Source organism: Arachis ipaensis, chromosome B4, assembly GCF_059453495.1.
Source record: "Arachis ipaensis isolate K30076 ecotype BB chromosome B4, ASM5945349v1, whole genome shotgun sequence".
NCBI lineage: Eukaryota > Viridiplantae > Streptophyta > Magnoliopsida > Fabales > Fabaceae > Arachis > Arachis ipaensis.
This window is the reverse complement of record NC_142439.1, coordinates 99,501,686-99,517,446: the sequence shown is the minus strand read 5'-3', so window position 1 is coordinate 99,517,446 and position 15,761 is coordinate 99,501,686. Positions and strand designations below refer to the sequence as shown.

Sequence of the window (15,761 nt, the reverse complement as noted above, 5' to 3'; positions counted from 1 at the left end):
TACAGAAGAAGATCCTTGAGTTTTAAACACAAGATTGTCCTCATTCAGTTGAAGGATCAATTCTCCTCTGTCCACATCAATCACATCTCTTGCTGTGGCTAGGAAGGGTCTTCCAAGGATGATGGATTCATCCTCATCCTTCCCAGTGTCTAGGATTATGAAATCATCAGGGATGTAAAGGCCTTCAACCTTTACTAGTACGTCCTCTACTTGTCCATAAGCCTGTTTTCTTGAGTTATCTGCCATCTCTAATGAGATTCTAGCAGCTTGCACCTCAAAGATTCCCAGTTTCTCCATTACAGAGAGTGGCATGAGGTTTATCCCTGACCCAAGGTCATATAGAGCCTTCTCAAAGGTCATGGTGCCTATGGTACAAGGTATTAAGAACTTTCCAGGATCCTGTTTCTTCTGAGGTAATGTTAGTTGATCCAGATCACTCAGTTCATTGATGAGCAAGGGAGGTTCATCTTCCCAAGTCTCATTACCAAATAATTTGGCATTCAGCTTCATGATTGCACCAAGGTACTTGGCAACTTGCTCTTCAGTAACATTCTTATTCTCTTCGAAAGAAGAATACTCATCAGAGCTCATGAAGGGCATAAGGAGGTTTAATGGAATCTCTATGGTCTCTAGATGAGCCTCAGATTCTTTTAGTTCCTCAGAGGAAAACTCCTTATTGATTGCTGGACGTCCCAAGAGGTCTTCCTCACTGGGATTCACGTCCTCTCCCTCCCTTGTAGGTTCGGCCATGATGGTTAAATCAATGGCCTTGCACTCTCTCTTTGGATTCTCTTCTGTATTGCTTGGGAGAGTACTAGGAGGGGTTTCAGTAACTCTTTTACTCAGCTGGCCCACTTGTGCCTCCAGATTTCTAATGGAGGACCTTATTTCATTCATGAAACTTAAAGTGGCCTTAGATAGATCAGAGACTATATTTTCTAAGCTAGATGGATTCTGCTCAGAATTCTCTGTCTGTTGCTGAGTGGATGATGGAAAAGGCTTGCTATTGCTAAACCTGTTTCTTCCACCATTGTTAAAGCCTTGTTGAGGCTTTTGTTGATCCTTCCATGAGAAATTTGGATGATTTCTCCATGAGGGATTATAGGTGTTTCCATAGGGTTCACCCATGTAATTCACCTCTGCTATTGCAGGGTTCTCAGGATCATAAGCTTCTTCTTCAGAAGATGCCTCTATAGTACTGTTGGATGATTCCTTCAATCCATTCAGACTCTGAGAGATCATATTGACTTGCTGAGTTAATATTTTATTCTGAGCCAATATGGCATTCAGAGTATCAATTTCAAGAACTCCCTTCCTCATAGGCGTCCCATTACTCACAGGATTCCTTTCAGAAGTGTACATGAACTGGTTATTTGCAACCATGTCAATGAGTTCTTGAGCTTCTGCAGGCGTTTTCTTTAGGTGAATAGATCCACCTGCAGAGTGGTCCAGTGACATCTTTGATAGCTCAGACAGACCATCATAGAATATATCCATGATGGTCCATTCTGAAAGCATGTCAGAAGGACACTTTTTGGTCAGTTCCTTGTATCTCTCCCAAGCTTCATAGAGGGATTCACCTTCCTTCTGTCTGAAGGTTTGGACATCCACTCTAAGCTTACTAAGCTTTTGAGGAGGAAAGAACTTGGCTAAGAAAGCCTTGACCAGCTTATCCCAAGAGTTCAGGCTATCTTTAGGTTGAGAGTCCAACCATACTCTAGCTCTGTCTCTTACAGCAAACGGGAAAAGCATAAGCCTGTAGACCTCGAGATCAACCCCATTGGTCTTAACAGTGTCACAGATCTACAAGAATTTAGTTAAGAAATGAAAAGGATCTTCTGATGGGAGTCCATGAAACTTGCAGTTCTGTTGCATCAGAGAAACTAATTGAGGTTTCAGCTCAAAATTGTTTGCTCCAATGGCAGGGATTGAGATGCTTCTTCCATGTAAATTGGAATTTGGTGCAGTAAAGTCACCAAGCATCTTCCTTGTATTGTTATTATTTTTTGCCATGTCTCCTTCCTTTTCGAAAATTTCTGTCAGATTTTCTCCAGAGAGTTGAGCTTTAGCTTCCCTTAGCTTCCTCTTCAGAGTCCTTTCAGGTTTAGGATCAGCCTCAACAAGAATGTTCTTATCCTTGTTCCTGCTCATATGAAAAAGAGAAGAACACAAAAGAAAACATGGAATCATCTATGTCACAGTATAGATATTCCTTATGCAAGTATAAGAAGAGAAGAATGTAAGAAGGAGAAGAGGAAAAATTCGAACACAGAGAGGGGGATGGGGTTCAAATTTTTGGGTGGAGGAGAAGTGTTAGTAGATGAATAAATAAATAGAAGGAGGTGAGGAAGAGAAGAATTCGAAAATAGTTGAAAAGAAAAGAAAAATAGTTTTGGTTTTAATTTTAAAATTAAAATTGAAATTCGAAAATTTAAAAAAAAGAAAAATTAAATTAAATTAAATTAAAGTTTAAAACAATTAGTTAATTAAAGAGGAATTTTGAAAAAGAAGGAAGGTATTTTCGAAAATTAGAAAGAGAGAGTTAGTTAGGTAGTTTTGAAAAAGATATAATTGAAACAAAAAGATAAGATTGATTGAAAAAGATTTGAAAATTGTTTTTGAAAAAGATATGATTGAAATTGAAAAAGATATGATTGAAATAGTAAACTTTTAAAATCAAACAAAAAAAAAATCAAGTAGTTAATTGAAAGAGATTTGAAAATTAATTTTTGAAAAGATAAGAAGTTAGAAAAGATTTTGAAATTAATTTTGAAAAAGATGTGATTGACATTTATTTTGAAAAAGATTTGAAAAAGAAATTTAAAAAGATTTGATTTTGAAAACTAAAGTTGATTACTTGACTAACAAGAAACTAAAAAGATATGATTCTAGAGTTTAAAGATTGAATCTTTCTTACTAGGCAAGTAACAAACTTAAAATTTTTGAATCAATCACATTAATGGTTAGTAAAGATTTTGAAATTATGAACAAAATAAGGAAAAGATTTTTGGAAATCAATTTAAAATTTTCGAAAATTATGAAAGAAAAATGAAAAAGATTTGATTTTTGAAAAAGATTTGAAAAAGATAGAATTTTTAAATTGAAAATTTGACTTGACTCATAAGAAACAACTAAATTTTAAAAACTTTTGACTAAATCAAATCAAATTTTCGAAAATTATGAGTGAAATAAGGGAAAGATATTTTTTTGATTTTTGAATTTTTAATGAAGAAAGAGAAAAACATAAAATTGATGCAAAACATAAAAATTTTGGATTAAAATAAAAGATGCATGCAAGAACACTATGGGTCTCAAGATGAACACCAAGAACACTATGAATGTCAAGATGAACACCAAGAACTTATTTTTGAAAAATTTCTAGGAAAAGAAAAACATGCAAGACACCAAACTTAGAAATTTTCAATGTTGAGACATTGATAATTCAAAGATGCATATGAGAAACAAGAAAAGACACAAAACAAGAAATTTTAAAGATCAAACAAGAAGACTTACCAAGAACAACTTGAAGATCATGAAGGATGCAATGCATGGATTTTCGAAAAATGCAAGAAAGAGATAAATATGCAATTGACACCAAACTTATGACTTGACATTAGATTCAAGCAAGAAACATCAAATATTTTAGGTTTTATGATTTTATTAAATTTTTGTATTTTTTGAAAATAAATTTTGAAAAAGAAAATAAGGATTTCAAAATTTTTAATAAGAATTTTAGGAATCTTGCATTGTTAGTCTAAAGCTCCAGTCCAGGAATTAGACATGGCTTACTAGCCAGCCAAGCTTTCAGTGAAAACTTCGGTCCAAAACACTAGACATGGCCAATGGCCAGCCAAGCTTCAGCAGGATATTACATGCATTGAAGTGATTAGTTGAATCCTCAGTCCAAAAGAATTTAGACATGGCTTTACAGCCAGCCAGGATTCAACAAATCATCATGAAACACTAGAATTCATTCTTAAAAATTCTGAAGAAAAATATATTTTTTTGAAAATATATTTTTTTTTGAAAATTTTTTCGAAAATAAAAATAATAAAAACAAAAAGGTTAAAATTAAAATAAAGTTACCTAATCTGAGCAACAAGATGAACCGTTAGTTGTCCAAACTCGAACAATCCCAGGCAACGGCGCCAAAAACTTGGTGCGCAGAAATCGTGACGGTTCCATTCCTTGGTAACGGCGCTGAAAACTTTATACGCACGTTCATACTCATAATTCTTTGTCACAACTTTGCACAACTAACCAGCAAGTGCACTGGGTCGTCCAAGTAATAAACCTTACGTGAGTAAGGGTCGATCCCACGGAGATTGTCGGCTTGAAGCAAGCTATGGTCACCTTGTAAATCTTAGTCAGGCGGATTCAAATGTATTAAGAGATTATAGTGTACTAAAAGATAATTAAAATAGGATAGAGATACTTATGTAATTCATTGGTGAGAATTTCAGATAAGAGTATAGAGATGCTTTCGTTCCTCTGAACCTCTGCTTTCCTGCTGTCTTCATCCAACCATTCCTACTCCTTTCCATGGCAAGCTTTATGTAGGGCATCACCGTTGTCAATGGCTACATCCCATCCTCTCTGTGAAAATGGTCCAACGCGTTGTCACTGCATGGCTAATCATCTGTCGGTTCTCGATCATACTGGAATAGGATTTACTATCCTTTTGCGTCTGTCACTACGCCCAGCACTCGTGAGTTTGAAGCTCGTCACAGCCATCCCTTCCCAGATCCTACTCGGAATACCACAGACAAGGTTTAGACTTTCCGGATCTCAAGAATGGCCGTCCATGGGTTCTAACTTATACCATGAAGATTCTAATATCTCGGACTCGGTCCTCTGTATTAGATATCTAAGAGATATTCATTCTAGCTTGTTTGCATGTAGAACGGAAGTGTTTGTCAGGCACGCGTTCATAAGTGAGAATGATGATGAGCGTCACATAATCATCACATTCATCATGTTCTTGGGTGCAAATGAATATCTTAGAAGCGGAATAAGCTTGAATTGAATAGAAAAACAGTAGTACTTTGTATTAATTCATGAGGAACAGCAGAGCTCCACACCTTAATCTATGGTGTGTAGAAACTCTATCGTTGAAAATACATAAGTGATAATGGAGTTCATTGGTCTCGGCCCCAGAGGGAAACCGGAGTAACCAAGACTTAAAATGATCCGAAGATGTAAATACAATAGTAAAAAGTCCTATTTATACTAAACTAGTTACTAGGGTTTATAGAGATAAGTAAATGATGCAGAAATCCACTTCCGGGACCCACTTGTTGTGTGCTTGGGCTGAGCATTGAGCTTTACATATGTAGAGGCTTCTCTTGGAGTTGAACGCCAGTTTGTAACCTGTTTCTGGCGTTTAACTCTACTTTGCAACCTGTTTCTGGCGTTTAACTCCAGAATGCAGCATGGAACTGGCGTTCAACGCCAGTTTGAGTCATCTAAACTTGGGCAAAGTATAGATTATTATATATTGCTGGAAAGTCCTGGATGTCTACTTTCTAACGCAATTGAGAGCGCGCCATTCGGAGTTTTGTAGCTCCAGAAAATCTACTTTGAGTGCAGGGAGGTCAGAATCCAACAGCATCTGCAGTTCTTTTTCAGCCTGAATAAGATTTTTGCTCAGGTCCCTCAATTTTAGCCAGAAATTACCTGAAATCACAGAAAAACACACAAACTCATAGTAAAGTCCAGAAATGTGAATTTTAATTAAAAACTAATAAAAATATACCAAAAACTAACTAAATTATACTGAAAACTATGTAAAAATAATGCCAAAAAGCGTATAAATTATCCGCTCATCAGAGCACAAAAGAAAAATCAGACAGTTATATTGTGGCGAGAAGTTGAAGGTTTCCACCATGTGATGAATTGATGAGTAACGTTTATTAACAAGAGAGCAGGAACGGTTACTTGAGAGTGTGCGTACGGGATATCATTATGCCATTAATGATCAGTTATAGAAATAGGCTATAAATATTAGAAAGCTTTAGGAAATGAGGGTTGGAATTTTACTTCAGAAATTACTCACGCATACTCACATCCCAGGGACTTTCTGAGTCTGCTTCGAGTCAATTTTCTGTAGGGTTCCTTCCACATGTTTTTACTTTCCATTTACATTTCCTGCAAATTGTATCTATCAAGCAAGTTTATCTTTCAAGCAACACTTACATTCCAATATTTTTAATTTTCATGCTTAAAGCTTGATAAACCACTATTTTATTGTTTATCTTGTGCTAATTTGAGTGGTTTTTATCAAGTCTTTGCACACTTATTCATATAATTTGCATGATTTTACAATTCCTTCCCGATTTTGTTCTATAGTTAAAAACTTGCTTCCTAAGTCTTTAAACTGTCAATTTTAAGTACCCTTTATACCATTCGATGCCGTGATCCATGCGTTAAGTGTTTTTAGGCTGTATCGGGCAGGAATGGCTTAAAGTATGGAGAGGAAGCTTGCAAAAATGGAAGGAGTACAAGAAATAAAAGAGATAACCAGCGAGGATCAACGCGCACGCATGGCTCTGCATGCGCGTGATTGAAGATTTTTACAGCGACGCATGTGCGTACCTGACGCGTACGCGTGATAAGCGAGATTGCACAGCAACGCATGCGCGTACCTAATGCGTACGCGTGATGGACGCGTACGCGTGACGTGCGCCACGTGCAGAAAACGCAGAAGACACTGGGGACGATTTTGGGCTGAGTTTGGACCCAGTTTTCGGCCTAGAAACACAGACTTGAGCCAGGGGACAAGCAGAAACTCAACACACATTTACTTTTACACAGTTTTTAGTTTTAGTTTTGAATCTTAGAGAGAGAATACTACTTCCTCTAGGTTTTCTTCACATTCATAGATTTCTAGTTTTATGCTTTTGATTTGGATATTGAGAAGAGTTACTACCTCCGTTGAAGTTTCTATTATTCTAGTTTGTTTCCATATTCTCTTACTCTTTTAATCACCCATTAACCCTGTTCAGATATGGATGTTTATGGTTTTGGAATTTATTAATGCAAAAAGAACTATTTTTATCTTTAATTAATTTTCTGTTATTATTTTATTTGAATTTCCATGTCTTCTTTTCTTCCCCTTTTATCGTTTAGGAAAATGGCATTCATGTTAATGGAGTAGACTTCCAACTTGACTTGGGAGTTGATTAAAAGGAGACCCTTGAGTTGGAATACTCAAGTGTTGATTTTAATTGAAAATTGTTTGCCAATTCTTTAGTCACTAATGCTAATCCTTCTATAAGGAGAGGATTAGAACTTGTGAATCAGAGTTGGCTCAATTACTTGACTTTCCTTTATTCGGTAAAGGTTAACTATGTAAAAACAACAACCTCTTACTATCATACTTGAGAAAATCCAACAAGGATAGAACTTCCGATTAATCTTCTCCCGGTCAAGGCTTTTATTTTAATTATATAAATTCTCTCGTTAATTTTTATTGCTTTAATTCATAATTATTTTAATTTCTCGTTCTCCAACTCTAAAATTTCTCAGAAAAATTCCTGACTAATAAAATAGCACTCTTTTGTCAACTCGTTGGGAGACGACCTGGGAATTCTACTCCCAGTATTTTATTCTTAATTTGTGACAACCCTTTTAAATTGATAAGCAGAATTTTCGTCGGTTAATAACTGTACTTGCAACGCTATTTTCACTATAAATTCTTAATCGGCAATTTTCCACACATCAATTTTTGGCGCCGTTGTCGGGGAGTTGCAACAGTGTGCTAAATTATTGGTTGTGTAAATATTTAATTTTACATATTTGCATATTTTATTTTATTTTATTTTATTACCATGAGCTGTATGTTTCTTTCATTGAATGACGCCTTCATTGCCTGATCCGAGCTTAGCCGCGTTTGGTCCTGAAATTGAAAGAACTATTTCACGTATTAGGCGAGCTCGGCGTCGGTTAGCCTCTGAGGATGGTGAAGTGGTTACTACCAATTCATCAGTCTCTTCTGAAGGCGAATCTGAAGTGCCATTTGAGGAAGAAACAAGCTCCTCTTCTACTGATTCTGTTGATTTACTCTCCAAGAAGTAGGAGCTCCAGACTTTACACTGCAACCGTATCAAGCGCGTCATCCAAATTTGTCTGTAGATTTTGAACTGAAGACTGCGCTGATTAACCTAATACCCAAGTTTCATTGCTTACCTGCTCAAGAGCCTATCAAGCACCTCAGAGATTTTCAGACAGCCTATTCAACTGCTAGGCATCATGGTGCAGATGAGACTACTATTTGGCTATATGCTTTCCCATTTTCTCTTAAGGAAAAGGCAAGGGAGTGGTTCTACACCCAACCTGAAGAAGTTGTTACTAATTGGGACCTTCTCAGAAGGGAATTCCTGGAGAAATACTTTCCAGCTGAAGTTACAGATAGACTGAGGAAAGAAATTTCCTGCATTATTCAAGGCGAATCAGAGACTCTTTATGAGTATTGGGAACACTTCAGGAATCTCCTAGACTCATGCCCCCACAACAAGATTGACTAGTTGGTGTTGATTAGCTACTTCACACAAGGCATGAAGCCTCAAGATAAGACTACATTAGATGCTGCAAGTAATGGCTCTCTAAAGAAGTACAAGACAGCGACAGAAGCATGGCAGCTGATCACCGATCTAGCTGAGTCTACCCGAAATGCAAAGCACAGAAACAACCATCCCAAGGCTATTACGGAGGTTTCCTCTAGTAGTGAGATTGCTGCTCTCACACAAAATCTAGGAGAGATGACCAACATACTGAAGCAGCTACAGCTGAATCAACAACAACCTCAGCCTCCCCCATAACAACAGTGTCAACAGTTGGTTCCTCAAAGAGTGTGCGGAATATGTGCCTGCTATACTCATTAAACTGATGAGTGTTTGCAGCTCCAACAAGAAGACAACACCTTGGCAGCTACCCATAATTTCTATGACCGCCCGAATCAAAGATACTATCAACAAGGCAGTAATTATAACCAAGGTGGGAACTACAATCAAGGTTGGGAAGATAACTCCAACCAAGGCTGGAGAGACAATTCCAACCAAGGGTGGAGAGATAATTTCAACCAAGGATGGAGGGACAACTACAACCGAGGAAGCAGAGACAACGGTGGAAATAAGAGGTGGAACAACAACAACAACAGACAACAGAACCAAAACCAGCCTTACCAAGCACCTCACCTAAGGCAGTCCCAAGCACCTCAGAAAGTAGGCCCCTTAAATCACTTACCCCCTTCCTCTTCTAATGATGAGATACTTCGCTCTCTTGCGCAAGGACAACAAGACATTCAGAATACACTTAACTCTACTATAAACGGTCCGAACGCTACTTTACAAGCGCTCGTCTCTCGGATGGATTCATTATCTACACCCAATAATCAACCTTCAAGCTCTAGTGCAATTCCTTCTCAACCTTTACCCAACCCCAAGGGTGGAATCAATGCCATCACTTTGAGGTCCGGAACCATACTGCAAGAGAGGAGTCATGAGGAGTCAAGTTCAAAGGAAGACATTCAAGTTGAAGACGTTGTTGAGGTAGAGGATGTTGAAGAGGAAGATGAAGTACAAAACATGGTTGAAGAAGAAGCAGCTCAACCAGGGAATGGAGCACCAAAAGAAGATAAAGTTACAAGAGAAGCCATTCCCATTCCATTTCCACACCTTGCTAGGAAATCCAGAAAGCAGATGGAGCTCGACCCCAAGATGGTGGAGATCTTTAAAAAGGTTGAAGTAACTATTCCCCTTTTTTATGCGATTCGCCAGGTACCTAAATATGCAAAGTTTCGAAAAGATTTATGCACGAATAAAGATAAAATACATGATTTAGAAACTATTCCTCTAGGTAGCTCTATTTCTGCTTTAATGGGTGATATATCAGAAAAATGTAGTGATCCGGGTCCATGCATGGTTACTATTACTATAGAGGGTGTAAAATTTTCTGACTGCATGTGTGATTTAGGCGCATGTGTGAGTATTATGCCATTATCTGTATATGATGCCTTGAGGCTCCCTCCCTTAAAAAGGTCGGTAGCACATTTTATTTTGGCAGATAAAAGCATAATCTCGGTGGTAGGAATTGCTGAGGACGTGCTGGTGAGCATTAAGGGGCTCACATTCCTTATTGACTTCTACATCTTCGAGATGCCCCCTAATGACTCAGAAAGACCATCTTCCATCCTCCTTGGAAGGCCATTTCTGAAAACTTCAAGGTTCAAGTTGGATGCCTTCTCAGGAACTTACTCTTTCGAGATAGACGGCAGAGCGGTGAGTTTCAACTTGGATGAAGCTATGAAGCACCCTCCGGAAGATCATTCCATCTTCTAGTGTGACATCATTGATGAAACTATAGCTGCAGTTCACCAAGAAGAAGTAGAAGAGGTGCACATGGAGCAAGGTGCAAGTGTGGGGAAGCCCTTTGAACAAGATGAAGACACCTTGCCACCATCACTAGCTCCAGATGAATCAAGTGCCTAGCCACGAGCAGAAAATGGAGTTGAAGCCCCTTCCACCCCACCTCAAGTATGCTTACCTTGAGGATAATCAAAATCTCCCAATTATTATTGCAAGAAAACTCACTTCCCAATAGGAGGAGCAGCTGCTTAGTGTGCTGAGAAGACACAAGAAAGCAATTGGGTGGAGCTTAGCAGATATAGTAGGCATCAGCCCTCAAGTTTGTAAGCACTAGATATTTTTAGAAGAGGGAGCAAGGCCTGTTCGTCAACCTCAAAGGCGGCTGAAGCCCACCATTCTAGAGGTTGTCAAGAAGGAAGTGACCAGACTGCTTGAAGCTGACATCATCTACCCCATCTCAGATAGCGAATGGGTTAGCCCAGTACAGGTGGTACCAAAGAAGTCTGGAGTCACAACAGTGAGGAATGAGCATGGAGAGCTCCTGACAACTAGAGTGTAGAATTCCTGGAGGGTATGCATTGATTACAGGCGCCTCAACCAGGCTACTCGCAAGGATCACTACCCTCTGCACTTCATCGATTAAATGCTTGATCACCTGTCAGGTAAATCACACTACTGTTTTCTAGATGGTTACACTGGTTATTTTCAAATTCATATAGCTCCTGAAGATCAGGAAAATACTACTTTTACATGTCCCTTTGGAACGTATTCATACAAGAGGATGCCTTTTGGCTTATGTAATGCACCGGCTACATTTCAAAGGTGCATGATGAGCCTTTTCTCAGATCTTCTTGAGAACTGTATGGAAGTTTTCATGGATGATTTTAGTGTGTATGGTGATTCATTCAACCTTTGCTTGGATAGTTTAGCTAGAGTATTAGACAGGTGTGTTAGTTCAAACCTTGTATTAAATTTTGAAAAATGTCATTTTATGGTAAAACAAGGTATTGTTCAAGGACACGTTGTTTCTAATACTGGTATTTCTGTAGATCAACAAAGGTAGATGTGATTTCTAGTTTACCTTACCCCTCTTCCGTGAGGGAAGTCCGTTCGTTCCTTGGTCATGCAGGTTTCTACCGGGGATTTATCAAGGACTTCAGTAAGGTAGCATTGCCTTTATTCTGACTACTGCAGAAGGATGTTGAGTTCGAGCTGAGTGAGGACTGCGTGGAAGCGTTTGATAAGCTGAAGATCGCCTTAACTCAAGCTCCGATTGTGAGAGGACCCGACTGGAGCCAGCCATTTGAGATCATGTGTGACGCCTCCAACCATGCAGTAGGAGCGACGCTGGCCCAGCGCGAAGGTAAGGACCTTTTTATAATTGCTTATCCTTCTAAGACCTTAGATGCTACTCAGTCTAATTATACTACCACTGAAAAAGAGCTTCTGGCTATTGTTTTTGCTCTGGATAAATTCCGAGCCTACTTACTTGGTACTAAGGTGGTAGTATACTCAGACCATGCAGCTCTAAGATATTTGTTAGCTAAAAAAGAGTCCAAACCAAGGTTAATACGTTGGATATTGTTGCTGCAAGAATTTGATTTAGAAATTAAAGATAGGAGTGGTTCCCAGAATTTAGTGGCGGACCACTTGAGTCGCCTAGAGCACATTAAGAATTACTCCACTTCTATCAATGATGCTTTTCCATTTGATAGCTTGCACGCAATATCTATGATAGTTCCTTGGTATGCACCTATAGCCAATTATTTAGTTAGTCATACCTTCCCTCCTAATTTTACTAAGCACCAAAGGGACAAGCTGAAAAGCGAGTCAAAATATTATATATGGGATGTGATAAACCACTATTTTATGGTTTATATTGCGTTTAATTGTGTGGTTTTATCATGATCTTTACCCACTTATTCATTAAATAAGCATGCATTTATATTTCCTTCCTAAATTTATTACATGATTGAAAACTTGCTTCCTAGAGACTTTTAATTATGTATTTTATTTCTCCTTTATTCCATTCGATGCCGTGATATGTGTGTTAAGTGTTTCAGGCTTTATAAGGCATGAATGAGTTAGAGATTGGAAAGGAAGCTTGCAAAATGGAAGGAACACAAAAAATTGAGGAGATGACCAGCGAGAAGCGACGCGGCCGCATGGATGACGCGACCGCGCGAAAGAGAGGAAATCGCAGTGACACGGCCGCATAGACGACGCGACCGCGCAGCATGGAATAGCACGAGTGACGCGGCCGCATGGGCAACGCGTCCGCGTGACATGCGCGATCTGCATAATCTGCAGAATCGCTGGGGGCGATTTCTGGTTCGGCCCATAAAAGCAGACTAGAGCCAGAGAACATGCAGAAACCAAGGGAGACATTCATTCCGCATAGTTTTAAGTTTTTAGATCTAGTTTTCCTCTCCTCTAGGTTTTCTCTCTACACATTCATAGTTTTTAGAATTTGTTAGGTTCATTGTTTTTGCATTGGGATATTGAGAAGAGTCATTGCCTCATCAAGACTTCGACATTCTAGTTCGTTCTCTTTACTTGTCTCTTACTCTTCCATGTTCCTTAATTTACTTAATTTTACTATTGGATTATTTTAGCATTTATTAATACAAGAATTACTTTTATTTTTAATTAATCTTTTAATCATTATTTATCATGTCTTTCTTTAATTCCTTTTCTTATGTAATGAATTTTACATTTACCATGAGCAAGTAGTTCCCTAACTTGATGGGGAGTTGATTGAAAGAAACCCTTGAAGTTGGGATGCTCAAGAGAAAGATTGTAATTGGGTTTATTGTTGGATTGCTCTCTAGTCACTAACACCAATCCCCCCAAGAGCGGATTGGAACTTGTGGATAGAAACAACATTCCAACTTGTTTAACTTTTCCTTACTTAGGAAGGGACAACTAAATAGAATAACCCCCAATTATCAATTAATCTGGAGAGTACTGCAACAAGAATAGGGCTTCCAACTAATCAACTCCCAGTCAAGGCTTTTATTTAAATTTATATAAATTCTCTAATTTAATTTTCTGCCATTCAACTCAAACCTTTTTGAAAACATATGATTAATAAAATAGCACACTTTTCTGCAACTCGTTGGGAGATGACCTGGGATCCATACTCCTAGTATTTTAATTTTAATTTCTGTGACACCCTTCTAAATTGATAAGCGGATTTCTGGTTGGTTGAGAACTATACTTGCAACGCATATTTTATAATCATTCTTAACTCGCCAATTTCCGCCCCCATCAATTTTTGGCGCCGTTGCCAGGGAGTTGTAATAGAGTGCTAAAGTTATTAATTGGAATTTATTTATTTACATTTTATTTTATTTTGCTACTATGAGTTGCTTGTTTCTTTCGTTAGATTACGCGTTCACTTCCTGATCCAAGCTTGCAAGTATTCGATCCTGAGATTGAAAGAACTATTTCACGAATAAGGCAAGCTCGGCGTCGGTTAGTCCTCTCTGAGGGCGGATCTGAAACGCCACTTGAGAAAGAAATCAGCTCCCATTTTACTGACTCGGTTGATTTACGTATAGGTAACATGGCAGCAGCCAGAAGAGTTACTATCCAGGAGGAAGGAGCCCCTGATTTTACAATGCAACCGTTTCAAGCGCATCACTCAGCAGTGGCTACAGACTTTGAGATAAAGACCGCACTGCTTAATTTGATGCCCAAGTTTCATGGCTTACCTGCTCAAGAGCCTATCAAGCACCTGAGAGATTTTCAAGCAGCCTGTTCTACTGTCAGGCGTGATGGTGCAAATAAAACTTTGATTTCGTTGAAAGCCTTCCCATTTTCTCTTGAGGGAAAGGCAAGAGAGTGGTACTACACTCAACCTGCAGCAACTGTATCCAACTGGGATACACTGAGAAGAGAATTCTTGGAAAAGTTCTTTCCAGCTAAAGTTACTGATAAACTGAGGAAAGATATTTCCATGATTGTTCAGGATGATTCTGAAACTCTCTATGAGTACTGGGAGCGCTTCAATAATCTTCTGGAAGCTTGCCCCCACCATATGATTGACAAGATAGTATTACTCGGTTATGTCACACAGGGCATGAGGCCCCAAGATAATACCACATTGGAAAGTGCTAGCAATGGGTCTATGAAAAAGTACAAGACCACTGATGAGGCATGGCAATTAATCAGTGACTTAGCTGAATCTACTAGGAATCACAGGCAGAACCAAGGCTGTTCAAAAGCCGTTGCAGAAGTATCCTCTAGCAGAGAGACTACTGCTCTAACTCAGAGTATTTGTGAAATGACCAACTTGCTAAAGTAGATGCAATTGAATCAACAACAAGTTCAGCAAGCTCAACCTTCTCCACCACAGCAAAACCAACAGTTAGTCCCACAGAGAATTTACGGAATTTGTGCTGATTATAGCCATTATACTGACGAATGTCCGCAGCTCCAGCAGGAAGACAACACCGTGGCAGCCACTCATAACTTCTATGACCGCCCCAACCAAGGGTACAATCAAGGTGGCAACTACAGCCATGGATGGCAGGACAATTCTAACCAGAATTGGAGGGACAACAACAATAGAGAAGGCAAAGATAATCAGGGATATCAAAGGTAGAATAATAACAACAACAGGCAGCAGAATCAGAATCAGCCTTACAGAGCACCTCACCTAAGGCAATCCCAAGGACCACAGAATACCCTACAGCAGACCTCTCAAATTACCTATCCTTCTTCATCTGCCAATGATGACTTACTACAATCTATTGATCAGAGAAAGCAGACCATGGAAAATAACATTAATGCCACTCTAAATGGTCTGACCGCTACGTTGCAGGCTCTTGTCTCCCAGATTGGATCAATGAACAACTCCAATAACCAACCTTTGAGCTCCAGTGAAATTTCCTCTCAACCATTACCCAATCCCAAGGGTGGTATTAATGCCATCACCCTAAGGTCCAAAACCACACTGCAGGAGAGGAAACAAGAGGAGCCAAACCCACCAGAACACGCCTCAGCTGAAGAGGTAGTGGAAATAGAAGATGTTGAAGAGGAAGAGGACATACAGGACATAGCTGAAAAAGAAGAAGTGCAACCACAAGAGAAAGCATTACAAGGTGCAGACATTGCAGAAGACACTACTCCTATTCCATTTCCACAACTTGCAAGGAAGCCCAGGAAGCAGCTGGAACCTGATCCGAAAATGGTAGAGATATTCAAAAAGGTTGAGGTAACTGTTCCTCTATTTGATATTATTCAACAGGTACCTAAGTATGCAAAGTTTCTAAAAGATTTATGTATCCATAAAGACAAAATTAATGAATTAGAAACTATTCCTTTAGGAAGTTCCATATCTGCTTTAATGGGAGGTTTACCTGAAAAGTGTAGTGACCAAGGTCCTTGTAT

The 15,761-nt window shown here is 38.8% G+C and overlaps 2 non-coding genes across 2 annotated transcripts; one reads left to right on the top strand and one right to left on the bottom strand.

Moving 5' to 3' along the window:
- The first annotated feature begins 1,512 nt into the window (after positions 1–1,512).
- LOC148568542 (small nucleolar RNA R71) lies at positions 1,513–1,620 on the top strand. The gene has a single exon (XR_015882776.1). It is a non-coding gene; the product is annotated as a small nucleolar RNA R71 (small nucleolar RNA).
- Positions 1,621–14,304: 12,684 nt separating this feature from the next.
- On the bottom strand, positions 14,305–14,412 carry LOC148568541 (small nucleolar RNA R71). Its single transcript, XR_015881632.1, has one exon. It is a non-coding gene; the product is annotated as a small nucleolar RNA R71 (small nucleolar RNA).
- Positions 14,413–15,761: the final 1,349 nt, after the last annotated feature.